This window comes from Malus sylvestris, chromosome 15 (genome assembly GCF_916048215.2).
Source record: "Malus sylvestris chromosome 15, drMalSylv7.2, whole genome shotgun sequence".
Lineage (NCBI taxonomy): Eukaryota > Viridiplantae > Streptophyta > Magnoliopsida > Rosales > Rosaceae > Malus > Malus sylvestris.
The window spans coordinates 14,834,320-14,848,265 of NC_062274.1; the positions used below are offsets into that span (position 1 = coordinate 14,834,320).

Sequence of the window (13,946 nt, forward strand, 5' to 3'; positions counted from 1 at the left end):
CGATTAATATGATTTGGACACGTGAACCGAAGACTTTCAGATGCTCAAAGTAAAATATGCGAATACGAGAGAGACTTAGAAATAGAACATAAAAAAAAAAAAAAAAAAAAAAAAAACACATACTGCACTTGGAGCTATGGAAAAATTGACACATAACTAGCATGGTGGAGTTTTAGGAGTCAACAGCAGACTCCATCTAATGGAATAAAACTTTATTGTTGTTGGATGAGCTAAAAAGAGTTAGTAAGGCGGTTGTGGGCCCAACCGTACGCGCTAGGGTGAAGAAGTTCTGTTCGAACGGAATTCTTTCTCATTGGCCTTTTTATGCGTGAAAGGGACTTAAAGTTATTGGACCATATTGTCCCCAGTGAGGTGGTCCCAGGAAAAGGCCCACTACCAGCCGTTTGCCCCCCTTCTCACATAAAGCTAAAACTGCCTCTGCCCCTGGATGCCGACTTCTCCCCTTATTTTTCCAGCGTTTGTTTTACTGTCCCATCATCATCCTGGGTCCCACAAGCTCCCCAATTTTTTAATACTTTTTACAATTTTTATTATGACGTCACGAACGCGTCAACCATGACATCTTATGCACCATTTTTCTACCGAGGATGAAAACAAAGAAGTAGCATGCTCGCCTGACTTGCGTTGACTCTGGTCAACGTGCCATGGGTTTACTATTTTGGATAGGTGATGGGGTCAGCACGTAATTATGGGTTTTCGGTGGTAAAAATGTATTGCATACATCATTAGTACTTGAAGCACTAATAACTGTGAAAATTTTAATATTGATGGAAAAGACATCTTAATTATTTGTTTGTTAAAGGGTTCATTCAACTTGAACGTCGGTTAAGTCTAACATAGCAGTTGTCTCCTTCATTATTGTTGAATTAAATTCTCCCTCCGTAAATGGTGCTGGATTAGTGCATTGCTTGAATGAAAAAATAAATTAACGTAAGTCGCACAACATGCTCATTTAGAAAGAAAATCTTTGTTACTTGCGTAATCAAAAGTAAAACATTCAACACTTTTTAATTTTTTTTTTCCTTAAGAATCTTCTATATGGACTTTTATTGTGAGAAAGATTTTCTTCCTATTCTTAGCTTGATCTTGAAAACTTGATAGTTCTGAAGTTGACTCATGAGTTTGTGGTTGAGAGTTGGCAATAATTTGGCATAGGTTTAAAGAGATAAAAAAATTATGATCATTCGTAATTTCAAAATTCACATATTTGAACGCGTACAAAATCAAAATTAGATATTTGCATAGAAATTTATTAACCCACGTCTATGATCATTTTTGTTGGAAGATATTTTTAGTTCAAATTTTATAGACTACTATATTGGAGTTGTGGAAAATAATGCACATGATCATTTGATTCAGCAGCTCCTCCTCTCTCATTAATCTCATCTTCCATTCTTTGTGCATGTACATCCCTAGTATAGAAGGAGAAATACTTTAACAGAGTTTAACTTATCAATAGACCATGTTGAATGACGTTCCTCGTGTTGAAGAACCGTCCTTCGAAAGTTGGCCTCGTCATTGGGTTCAAACATGTCAATTAGGGGGCGTTTGTTGCGCCGGACTATCTCGGACTGGACTAGCTTCAAGGACTAAGCTGGACTGGCTTAGACTAGACTAAGCTGGACTAACTTAGTGAAGCGTTTGGTGCAGTGTTGGACTAAGAAGCTGGATAATAACAAATTCTAATATTATATTATTTAATATATAAATTATTAATATTTTATTATGATCTAGGTGACCGAAGATGACGAGAAGTCTATCGGGAGTGGTTGTTGAGCATGACGAGGATGAGAGAGGATAGTCTTAGCTAGTCCCATGGTTATTGGGGGGTCTCGCTAAGACCTCTTAGTGAAGGGTTTTGTCCATGCTAGTCCCCTTTAGTCTTATTAATGTTAGTCCCAGCATGGAACAAACACAGTATTGGACTAACAGCTAGTCCAGTCCAGTCTAGTCCCACTTAGTGAGGGCAAACAAACGCCCCCTTATAGAATTAACAATGCTTAGTCTTTACATTGCTTAAGAGGTCATGAATTCGAATTTCGTGAAAGACTATATTTGGAGTAATAGAAAATCAACCAAATTATTATTAGATTGCACTCGGCAAAGAATAAAGATTGGACTGGATTTGAACACACTACTCTTATATCACACATCATTTCTGAAAATGAATAAGGCCAGTGAACTATGGGCTTTCAAAGCCCAAAGTCTAAATGTCAAATCCAGAGATCCGACTCGGTCCAAAACCATCGATCCATGGGCCGGGGCTCCAACTCCGACCCTGGAGATTCACCCGCAAACCCGAAAAGGTAGAAGAAGAAGAACCCGTAGGTCGAAAGTCGAACATCCCGACTTCCTCAGCCACACTCACACCGTCACTGCCTCGATCAAATTCATATGCCAACCAAAAAATGGCGAATTTTCAAGCTCGGACATGGCTTTACAGAACCTTCTCGACCGTCGCTTCTCAGCCTCTTCGCGTCTGCGTAGTCGGAAGCGGACCTGCTGGCTTCTACACTGCTGAAAAGGTAATCACTTTTTTGTATTTGTGCTTTTGCTTGCGTTGAACTGTTTGATAACTGATTGAACTGAAAGAAATCAAGATTTTGTTTTCGATTAAGTTTAATAAAGTTTTGGAATTTAATTTGGTTTGGTTTGGTTTGAATTGAGCTGAATTAGATGCTGAAGGCGCACCAGGAAGCAGAGGTGGATATCATTGATCGGTTGCCAACGCCTTTCGGATTAGTCCGCTCCGGCGTCGCGCCTGATCATCCCGAAACAAAGGTGACCACTTTATTCTTAATCTCAGTTTCTTAATATTTTGAGAACTTTAATTGAAATAGTTCGGGAGAATTTGAAGTTTTTGAACTGATGCATTGTTGATAATTGATATGAATTTTCGCGAATAAGGAGTATTGTATGGATTTTGTTTGTTTATTTTGTTAAAGTCTTGGTGTGGCGGGAAATAAATCTCTTATTTGAGCTTAGTTTATCAGAAAACTCGCAACAGATTGTGGTGAACCAGTTTACGCGAGTTGCGCAACATGAACACTGCTCGTTCTTTGGAAACGTCACCCTTGGATCCTCTGTAACTCTCCCGGAGCTACGTGAGTTGTATGGTGTGGTGAGTTCCTATTCAATACGTGTTAATAATACTAAATGTTGTTACTGTTATGGCTATTTGTTTGTGATGAACACTATGCAATACGCAGGTTGTGCTTGCCTATGGAGCTGAGAGTGATAGAGTTCTTGGTATCCCAGGAGAAGTATGTTTTTCTTGTTTTGGTTTGGTATCTTTAGTATTATGGTGCTCTGTGATCAGTAGGATGACAATGTTTATACAAATAAAATTTTTTGGTCCGGTGCTAAGGATTAATTATGAGGGTTCCAATTGGTGAAGCCTCTTGTCACACCAGAGGCCCAAGTTTGGCCCTTTTTTTAAATTTTAATATTTTACTTCAAATATTTATTTATTTCTATTTCTTCAACAATATGTTAAAAAGACATATAGAATACGTGAATTTTACATGTATTATTGAAAAATGTGTGAAAATAACATGTAATAAATGCATAAAGTACGTTTGTGCGTGTATAATATGTGTATCGTGCGTTGGACTTTTAGAAAACCTGCAATTTAATGAACAATTGAAATGTGTATAGAAAACGGAAGTATTTTTTAAAAGTACTTCAGACTTTAGGAAACAAGTTCATAAATATGATTATCCTTCTCTTGAGTTACTGACATGAGGTTGGTTAATATATGTACTTTGCTATCCTTGTCACTACACATATAAATTGCTGCAGCTTAATCCAGATTACTTATTGCTGCATTCAATACAGGTGGGAACTATGACTAGTTGCCAGGCAATAGGGGTGGTGCTAAATAACATTGGTTTGTCACCTCATGGTACCATCCTTGAAAGGTCGGGCCAATAATTTATTTATTTGAAGTTAGGATAATGAATTAAGTGAACAGTGACATGGAGGGAATTGAGTATAGTTTGGGTAATAAGAATAAACCATAGGTGAGTTTAGTAGTATATGCAGGTTCGGATATTCAGAAAGTGTAAACATTTTTACTCTTGAGGGACATGTCAAAACATATAGCCTTTTATTACATAACAGTTTTTATCCCTTGCAAACCCAGCTCCTTTTGATTTCAGGGAAATGTTGCCCTTGATGCTGCACGTATTCTTTTACGGCCAACAACAGAATTGGCCACAACTGATATTGCAAGCCATGCTTTGGCAGCTCTTGAAGATAGCTCTATAAGGTTTGATATCTCATATCCTGAGAGTAACCAGTTACATAAAATTGTTGATTTATCTGGATTTCATGTTCATTGATATTAGTGTCATGTCAGGAAAGTATATTTGGTTGGAAGGCGGGGACCGGTCCAAGCAGCTTGCACTGCTAAGGAGCTTCGTGAAATTCTTGGTGAGTCTTAACATGAGAGTGAGACTCATTTTAGTTCAAGTGAAGCATGTAGGCCTTTTGAAATAATATCTGCAAACAGATTTCATTTGTATATTTTGTCAAAGTCGTTGGTGTAATTGTTTCATCTTCCCCTCATGTAACAAATATTACTGGTGTTCATGTCTGCAGAACTTTTTATATGCAGAATTAAAAAAAAAATTGATGTCTTTGTTCTTCAGGTATCAAAGATCTGCATGTTCACAAAAAGGAAACTGATCTTCTCCCAACTGCAGCAGATGAGGTATCTCTCTCCCGGAGCTACAGTTATAGTTATTAATTTGAAGTATTCTACGCTGCTATTGGCGGTATATTAATTCCCTTACTGATAGTAATTTTGTTTCCATTGTTTCTATGACTTGTTGCTATGATTTGGTAAGGAAGAGATGAAGAATAATCGAATTCGGAAAAGGGTTTATGAGTTGCTCTCCATGACTAGACCATCACACCCCAGCTCAGATGCACGTGAACTGCACTTTGTTTTCTTTCGGAAACCAAATAAGTTTCTAGAGTCTGATGAGAGAAGGGACCATGTTTCTGGTGTCAGACTTGAGAAGACAAAACTCATAGGTAATTTACTCCGCATAGACATGTGTAGTTAAAATTTTCATGCATTTTGCTATGAGGTCAGGCCATATCACATGTAAACACATCAGGACTGATGATGCTATTATGAAAGCTGTAATAACGCTAGTGATAACAACTAAATCACTAAATTTCAATTTCTAGGTATTAGCCCAGGAGAACAAACGGCTGCAGGCACTGGGCAGTTTGAAGAGCTTGGATGCGGGTATTTTTTCTGAAATTCATCCTTGATTAATTTTATCACTAGAGGCATATTCCTGCAATGTGCATGCAGTTGAATGTGAAATTAAAAAAAAAAAAAAGTTAAAAAGGGTGGGTGTGGAGAGAGAAAAAATGAGGTACTAACAACGTTGGCAATATACTTTCTTGTTCCAGGATTGTGCTAAAGAGCATTGGTTACAAATCAGTGCCAGTTGATGGCTTACCCTTTGATCATCGGAAAGGTACGTAGATGTTGTTATAGGAAGTAAGCATATTATTCTATCTGAATTTTGGGTTTCCTTCAAAATTCTATGTTTTTGCAAAGTTGATATTATACAAATATGAGGAAGATTATTCTATCTGATGTTCTAATACAAACTTCATATGGAATTGGAATTTTGGTTTGTTGATTCTTTAGAGGGCCTCATTCACCTCTTCCACTAAAGTACTGAATTTTAGCTAAAATTTTCCAGTTTATCGGATTTACTAAATAAGCTTCGTACCAGGAGTGGTTCTAAACCGACCACATGAGAATAGCTCACAGGATCACCCCTATATGTAGGAAAAGGATCAAGGATGATAATGATGGTCTGATCTGACGGCCTTCTTTGCAGGTGTGGTTCCAAATGTTAGAGGGCGTGTTCTAAGTGATACATCTGGAGATCCAACCCTGCTTGAGAAGGGTTTATATGTATGTGGATGGTTGAAGAGAGGACCAACCGGGATCATTGCTACAAATCTGTACTGTGCAGAAGAAACTGTAAGTTGTCTTTTGTATTGCTTTAGATGAAAGGCACTAAGGTTTGTTCATGCCCATCATTAGCAACTCATGAAGCATCTCAAAGCCGATAATTGTCATAGATAATAGTTAATTACGTTGGTCACGTCACTGATCTGAACGGCACTATTGCAGGTTGCAAGCATATCTGAAGACATTAAGCTAGGAAGATTGACATCCTCATCTAACTCAGGCAGGGAGGGTCTCCTCCAACTGCTGGACGATCGGAATGTCAGAGTTATATCATTTCGTGATTGGGAAAAGATAAGACTCGGAAGAAAGACGGCTCGGGAATTTAAGAAACAAGCCGAGGGAAAAACTAGCCACGTGGAGGAGCTTCAGAAAGTAGCAACAGATTAAATACTCTCTTCGGGGTTTCTGTTTTTTCTTTTTCCCTTTGTTTTTTAGGATTTATAGCGAGATCATTTATTCTTTCACTGAAATACATTTATGGTATTCCTGTACTTTAGCCATTAAACTCTTGCTGGCTGGAAATGAATGTAGCTTCTTTGTAAACCATGGAAATGAATCTCGATATTTCAATAGTTCCTGTAATGTTTACTTATCGGAAATGGGTATGAGAAGAAAAAGAATCATTTTAGTCCTCGATTTTTTCACATTTACTGGCACATAAGTAATTTGAATTTGTGGGTCTCGTCCTAAAGATCAGTAATCCATTTACTGGCACATTTACTAGGGAGTAGTTGATCCGATTCTTTTCCATTGTATTATTCATTCTTAGTAAGTAAATATGCCATAAAATTTTACACTCTGTCGAACAAGTTATGATCCTCAAGAATTTCTTACTTGTAAGCACTGTAGTCAGTCCTATCGGAGCATTTTGGTAGAATCAGTTTTTGTTGACCACACATCTAGTTGACATTTGCTTTTAGGTATGTCGGCTCAAAGTCAAAACCCACCATGTTTTTTTTTTCATGCCAAGCACATGCAAAAGCTGCCATCTTGAGGTGAAATAGCTGCTCAAAAGTTACATAGTACGCATACACACTTATGCTGAATCCTGGCAAAAAATGATTCGACTGTGGAATTTTGGTGGCTCTCAATGTCACACCCACATGCACTTGTTTCACTCAAAAGATTTTGCCAAATTCTGCTGGGCAAACGCTACTAGGGCTCCCAATTTTAGGAAAAGTTATCGTACATGTCCTCTCATAGTTTTATTCCGAAGGACAACGGTGACTTCACATACGGACATGCCACATACAATCTTTAGTCATCAAGCCACACATCCCCACTCGATTGATGAATATTTAGCTAATCGTTGTACGTCACATACTTTACAAATATTACGTGAATATCTTCTTAAGTTGCACCGAGACCTTTGAGACGAACCCTTAAGGGCTAGGGTTCTGAACCTAGCTATCAAGCAAAAACAAAAATGTTGTGTGAGATTTAGATTACCACCCACTTCCTTTTTACCTTGTTGAGTTGCCAAGTGATTTTGATGTAGGATGGCAATTCTGACATTGACAAACCACCGATTATAACTTTGAATTATTTAGCTGGTAGAGATTCAGGGCCTCTGCCCCTCCTGGACTCCAATAATTTTGTGATATATTTATTGGGACCCATTATATGCTGTAGATTCAAGTAGTGCTAGTACAACACTACCTGCAGGCCTTTTGAAGGATGCAACATGTAAGTCACTACCTATGAACTGTTCTAGAATATCAAAGCTGGAATCGTAGTCTTCATTAAAGCTTGCAAGACTTGCAGTAAAAAGGTAAAAATCGAGCATAGGACTGAACAGCCTATAACTTTAGGTCTCGGCTCGGCAAGAGAAATTTACGTGTCACAGGTGTGTTATTTTCTCTCTTTCATGTGACATGTAAGTTATTCTTCCCATGCATAAACCCTACCTTGCTTCAGTTACGTAGTATGATTATATGAGAAAACCAGTTCAAACAAATAATGCAGGATTTGGGTACTAACAGAAACGTTTCTTTCGGTTTTTTTTTTTTTTTGGGCGAACACGTTTCTTTCGCTTTGGCTTAGTTGGTTTTTGCTGCACGTAAGTCATGTGGCTTGTGTCAGTGTGATTTTACCGTTCAGTCAATCACATTGCTAGCAAATTCTGGTGTAATCTGGGAGGCTTTCGTTTCACCGAGTGTTAATTAAACGATTTCTGACGGTTAGGAACTTATAATGGTTTGTAATCTACTTGTAACTCTTTCTCTACAAAATGATGAATTTTTTTGTAGGTCTGGGGATCTTTGGTTGCATACAAGAATCTTTATGCACATACGGTGTTTACACTTGAATCTCTCTTGCAAATTAGGGTTCTTTCACAAATCTCATAAACATACAATTGATAGTGTTATATATGCAACCAAAAATAAAACTTGGGAGTTGGGAGTAACACAAAAAAGATTAAGACCAGTGTTAGGATCTACACACGTACCTGAATTAATTATAATAATCAAAATTAACTGACACGTCCATTTCTTATAAAGTAAAACGAATTAGTGTGACTTGAGATTGAGTTGAAAGACATAAAACATTATAATTCACATTCGAGACTTAATTCTAAGGTAATGCCAAAGGTGATATGTTGTTACTTTTCTAGTGCTCATCCAGAACAATACAAGATTACATTCAGCTTTTTCTGGTTATGGATCTGCAATGATGCCTCATTAGTACTAGGGTTTTCTATCTAATTCCTCTCCATGTGGTGGGCTCCATTGGCCTCTCTTATCAAGTGTGTCTGATGTGCAATATGTGCTATAATTCATATATGGCTATGATGGATTTGCCATTTGGGACTTAAAGAAAAAGGCTATTTATTCCTTTTCATGTTTAATCAAATACAGAATGGGGTCAGGATGGTTCTATTTTGAAGATTCATGCTGTCTCCTAACCCTTACCAGAAAGTCTTTGCTCTGATTATGACAACCATTTGGGATGTTCGAGAGCCATCTGTTTAAGGCCTTGTTTGCGTTAAGCAACTAATCGATCTGTGCATTGCGAGAGAAACTTATCTAAGGTCCTAAACTTTGAGATTATACGATGGCGGTATTATAATCTAATTACACATTGTTATATGTTTTAGCGTTCATGCATGACAATGTGTTATTGAAACTCAAGTTATCCATCGTAGACTCTAAGTGCATGGAAATTCTTCTTGTGTATGGGGTTATTGTTGTTGCCTTAATCTTCATGCATGATAATATGTTATTGATTTAAGGTACCGTCATTGTAGCGTTTTAAGTGCATGCATATTGAGTTGTTGCTGCATAAGATTTAGATTGACTGACCATGGCACTAAGAGGATTCAAAAATGTGATGACAAAGACACGCAAAAAGATTAGAATCCCTCATATTGGTGGAGGACCTAGCTTTATCTTATCACGTTGTTAACTCGTGAGATTACTGTAACAAAAGTGCAGGGCATTGGGGACCCACCACCAAAAATATGGAGTAGATCACCAGTTGAGCTTGGCCAAACACCATAAGAAAAGCACAGTATCACATCTCAGCAGGGATGTGAGGTAAGTTTTTCACACAAGCGATTTTAAAAGAAGAGAGGATTCTAACACGAATCGTTCAGTGGACGAATAAACGCTCTTAATCACGTAAGTTGCAAGCCGTATATAGATGTGAAGTAAAGTTTAAAGGCATTGTGATTGAAACTAAGGAAGTGTAGGTTGCTTTGGCTGCTTGGAAACCACTCTCTTTGTTCCAACACTGACCTGTAACACCACACTACTGCTGCCTCCTTGGAGGCCCACCAACAAGAGGCAACAAGTTTGGTTCTTGAGGCTCACGTACCATTTGTGGGCCCTCTTTGGAGATTTCTTTTCAACATGTTCATTATTTGAAAAAGAATTTTTTTACCTTCCACAAGTACACCCTTGTTAATTTTGGTTATTGATTTTTTTTAATTCATTTAATTCAACAACCGAAAATTAGAGAGATGTGATGAGAAATAAAAATGAAAGTGCAAATGACACTACCCTTTTGAAAAAAAAAATTGTTAAAAATAGGTGAAGAATAAAGCTGAAATTTTGAATAGGCCAAGAAAATGTAAATAACACTACCCTTTAGAATAAAGCAGAAATTTTGAAAAGATTTTATCTCAAGGAATAGGTGAAGAAGAAATTCGAGTTTGCATTATGGTGCTTAATTCTTCATTAGTAAGTGGTTTAGAATGATATATCATTATCAGGCATGTTGTTCAATATCTTAGTGGATATGATGTTAGATTGTTGGGTATGTGTCTTGAGTTCGAAAATTTTTTACTTCCCTAAATTAATTTAAAAGTTTCAAACTCTCCCCCTTCTCTTTTGTAATAATAAATTTTAAAAAATAATAATACATCATTATCAAGACCATATACAGTGTAACATTCCACATCGTCCAGGAGAGTGCATCATGTAAGCCTTATATACATATATATATATAAATATATATATTCTCATTTCTACCTACCACGAGGCTTTTTGGAAGCTCACTGGCTTTGGATTCCGTAGGAACTCCGAAGTTAAGCGAGTTCACACTAGAGCAATCCCATGATGGGTGACCCACTGGGAAGTTCTCGTGTGAGTTCCCAGAAACAAAACCGTGAGGGTGTGGTCGGATTCCAAAGCGGACAATATCGTTTTATAGGAGACCCATTGGGAAGTTCTCATGTGGGTTCCCAGAAACAAAACTGTGAGGACATGGTCGGATTCTAAAGCAGACAATATCATTTCATGGAAGACCTACTGGAAAGTTCTCGTGTGAGTTCCTAGAAACAAAACCGTGAGGGCGTGATCGGAGCCCAAAGCGGACAATATCGTGCTACGGCAGAGTTGAACATGAAATGTAGTAGGGACCCGGATCAGGATGTGACATACAGTATATAAAAAAGTAGAATTATCCTAATTGTTGACAAAATTCCAAAGCTTGGGATGAAGTTGAAGAAAATCTGCTTTTGAACCTTTGGATAAGTTTGGATTAGAACACAATTAAATTACTGTTATGCTCCATTATTTGGTGACCCCACAACACAAAACTTCATTTCTCAAAGTGTTACTAAAAGAGATTTTATCATGAACAATATGGAAGCATATTCTCTGCCCCAATATTGATTATGACGTGACATGCTGGTTAACTTTACAATACATTGATATTTCTATTTATTTGTAAGTGAAATTTTTTATATTTAAATTATTTGAATAATGAGTTTAATACTAAATTATTATACCTTTGTGCAATGTGGTGCCCAAGCCAAATTTTTAATCTTCTAGTTAAATATATTGTTATATCAAAACAAAATATGAATCATGGAGATTTTTTAATATAACATTTATCATGTCATGCCAGTTAGTTTTATGGTATATTGATATTTCTATCTACTTGTAAGTGAAATATTTTAAGTTCGAATTTTCTGAATAATGAGTTGATTACTAAATTTTTATAGTTTTGTTCAATATGTTTCAATGTTACAAATACTGCGTTGATCCTAGGCGTTGACAAGTTTTTGCTGTTTTGATTAGTGAAATTCCATGCATCCAAAGGGTAGATATAAAGTAAAAAACAAAATTACCTTGACCCAAAATTAATTTTTATATTTACCAGAAAAATAATGAAGAAATGTAAATTTTGTATTTTGGTAAATATTAAAAAAATAATGATAAAAAGTTGAGCTGGACTTGTTGCGAATGGGTTGCCGGTTGCTTTTTAGTGTGTAGTGGCAATGTGGCATCCACACCACAACCACAAGCGTAACGCCGTTTGTCCCCCACCAACCGGTCTTCTTTGTAACCGTGCAAACTTTAGTACCGTCCACTCCTTTAGCCTCTATTTATGAATTTGATTGACGAGATAGGTCAAATTTGGAATTTTAAAATATTCATTTTCTAGAAGAAAAAAAAAGTCGAAATATATGAGAACAAAATAGGGAGTTTTTGGTACGAGAAATACTAAGAAGACTTTCTCAAATATTTTTCATGAATTATTTACCATCTCAGAGTTTATCGTTAATTATCGTGACAACAACATTATAGGACGTTATGCAAAAAACATGAGGTGGTACAAAATCCATGGAGAGTCTTCACTTTAAGAAAATCTCCTTAGCATTTCTCATACCGAGTACTGCTATATTTTGTACTCATCTGTTTTCAACTTTTTTAAGAAAATGAATATATTTCAAAATTATAATCAAGTTTGCAATGAGCGCACCTAAATTCTTATAATAATCAACTCGAGTCTCATTGAATATCTTAAAACTCAAATTCTGCAATTTAACATTCAAAAAGTCAATTCGTGTCACACTTTACCCCTACCGTCAAAATCTACTAATAATTCCTTTATAACTGTTATCGCGGTACAAATTGTTACAACTTGTCCCGATTAAATTTACGGATTTTGGACATTTCACGAGTGAAATATATATTTGGGGATTATTTTTGGGCCTTAATTGGTGAGCCGGGAAGGGCCCACCTTCCTTTTTTGTCCCCCGACCCTCCCTTCCTCTTGGCCGTCACGTGGATCCCTCTCATCTTTTCCTTTCACTTTCTCTTCTTCTCTCTTCTCTCCCCCGAGTTCACTTTCTTTCTCTCTTTCTCGCACCAACCTCTTATCCCTCTCCCCAAGCTACACACCCACCCACACGGTGACAACGACGGCAGCACCACCACCATCACCCACCACCAATGTCAACCTTTTCCCTCCCTCATTCTCTAGGAAGCACAAAGGCTACCCAGCCCACTACGGCAAGTCCGACGGCTTTGAGCCATTTCCCGGCCACGGCTGGACTTGAAAATGGTAAAATCCTAATCTACTTTTGGTGGTCTTCATTTTGGTGGGTAAATCGCATGCTAGGATGGAGCATCGGAGTTGAACGGAGCTCGGGAAGCTCCGACTTCCTCCTTCACGAATCTGGCCTGAAAACCAGGTTGTTCTGACCCAAACCCAGAAACCTAATTATAACTCAGGCCTTTGGGCCGTGCAAACTCGGGGTTGGCCCAACCCATGTGGAACCAACCCAGAATGACCCAAAATGGCACGTAACGATGCGTAGACGCTAGTGCCACCACCTCGTGGCAGCGTGTGAAGGCGCGTGGAGGTACTTGAGGTCCCTCCTTATGTTTTTCAATGTCCTAAATCCGTTTATGACGTTCGTTTCTTGAAATTGAACCGTTTTAGTATAGTTTTATTAATTGGTACCTTTTTGTGCTTAGGTGCAATTGTGTATGGCGTTTCCATCCTCTTTTATTTGCATGGCTCTTCGATGGCGAAGTATCTGTGAGTGGACCTCTTCTAAAATGCATATTTTACTATTAGAAATGCATACACGAAAAACATGATTTAATGGTTACGTTTTATGAAACGTTTATGAGTAAATTAGATTTACATTTTATGAGATATCATGCTTTATTGAGAATATTTTGGAATACCATACTTTATCGATTTTTTACGTTCTTTGTAGTATATATGATTGATGACTATATACTATGAAGATGTTTTAAGATATAATGTTTGAGCTATTGAGCTCCGTTGAGATATATGTATTTATGTTTGGAAATATTATGTTCAAGGATTTTTGTGCTTATCTAGTGGTCATTGTTCTGCCTACAGGCGATGATACTTATATTGGCTTCGGTCGGGGGTTGTAGTGCCTACAGGCGAAAGATATTTATATGGCTTCGGTCGAAAGAGTTCTATATGCCTTTGGGCATGAGATGATATAACTACTAAGCACACTATATATGATATATGTTTTATGAAGTTTTATAGCATGCTAGGGTTTTCGGAAAACCTATTACTTATTATGCTATATGAGTTTTCATAAACTTTGGAGGTTAGTACGTTGATGAATAACTGTTTCAGTATTACTTATATATCAACTTGGTCCACTTATGTTTGTTTTGCGCCCCCTCAAGACTTA

The 13,946-nt window shown here is 37.3% G+C and overlaps 1 pseudogene; it reads left to right on the forward strand.

The window, feature by feature from the left end:
- The first annotated feature begins 2,347 nt into the window (after positions 1–2,347).
- On the forward strand, positions 2,348–6,662 carry LOC126601118 (NADPH:adrenodoxin oxidoreductase, mitochondrial-like; annotated as a pseudogene).
- The last annotated feature ends 7,284 nt before the right edge of the window (positions 6,663–13,946 follow it).